Source organism: Sinocyclocheilus anshuiensis, unplaced genomic scaffold (assembly GCF_001515605.1).
Source record: "Sinocyclocheilus anshuiensis isolate Anshui unplaced genomic scaffold, SAMN03320099.WGS_v1.1 scaffold5336, whole genome shotgun sequence".
Classification (NCBI taxonomy): Eukaryota; Metazoa; Chordata; class Actinopteri; order Cypriniformes; family Cyprinidae; genus Sinocyclocheilus; species Sinocyclocheilus anshuiensis.
In genome coordinates this window covers 250-1,245 of record NW_015538255.1, presented here as the reverse complement: position 1 = coordinate 1,245, position 996 = coordinate 250, and the positions used below count along the sequence as shown (strand labels likewise).

Sequence of the window (996 nt, the reverse complement as noted above, 5' to 3'; positions counted from 1 at the left end):
GGTTTAGGAGATGCAGGTGGTGGACAGGTTTGTGCAACAGATCTGGTTCTATTTGGCAACAACTCCTCAAATCTGTTAATAATGTCTAAATTGGGAGAAAAAAACAACAGCACAAAAGTTCACATCAGTAAAAACATAAAAAGGAAGTGTTTTTATTTTTTATGAGTGAAACGTATGTAATTACCTGTTTGTAATTTAAATTTTAGTGCCTTTAGTTCCTGATTTTCAGCTTTCAAGGCCTTGATTTCTCTTCTAAGTTCATTCGGTTCGTTGTTTTCTTTGGCTTTCTCTTGGATTTTTTTGAACAACAGTTTGTCCTTCTGTGGTTCGTCAACCTAAAAAGTAAATAAATAAATAACATTTTATGCAACAATATATATTTTTTAAAATAATTTATCAGGAAGAAAGATTTTACTCTTTTGCATCTCTTCTCTGGACTTGGCGATGGACTGTTTTCTGGACTAAATATTTCCTTCCTTTTTATTGGTCTTTTGTCAGGAAGTTTGCCCTCATCTTTTTTCTTTCTCTCTGACTCTACCTGATGAAGACGTTTCAGCAGCCTGTCTTTATTTTCTAAACAACAACAACAAAAAAGAGAATTTCCTTTGCCTCAACAATATAATGCACTCATTGATATATAAAGTATTTACATTCTGAAATATTATCTGTTTACCACTCAGCTTCAAAATAATTGCTGGAGAGCTTTCATCTTCGTATTTTACATCAAGGACATCTCCCTCATTAATTACTTTTTGAAGTATGTCCTTTTTCTTTACAATGTCCAGCGAAGCGTCATTCTCTGTCCATTCAATTAAAGCCCACATCTTGTATAACTGAGAAAAGAAACAATGTTTTGATAGATATTAAAGATAGAAAACGACAGAGAAAAACAGGCAGTTTAGATAGATGGACGGACGGACGGACTGACAGACAGATCGACAGATAGATAGATAGATAAATAGATAGATCGATGAAACAAACAGACTAACATCACAT

The 996-nt window shown here is 33.4% G+C and overlaps 1 long non-coding RNA gene across 1 annotated transcript; it reads right to left on the bottom strand.

Annotated features, from left to right (window-relative positions):
• Nucleotides 1-238: 238 nt before the first annotated feature.
• LOC107683734 (uncharacterized) lies at nucleotides 239-722 on the bottom strand. Its single transcript, XR_001633761.1, has 3 exons — nucleotides 674-722; nucleotides 416-573; nucleotides 239-335 (listed from the first exon to the last, which is right to left on the bottom strand). It is a non-coding gene; the product is annotated as an uncharacterized LOC107683734 (long non-coding RNA).
• Between the last annotated feature and the right edge of the window lie 274 nt (nucleotides 723-996).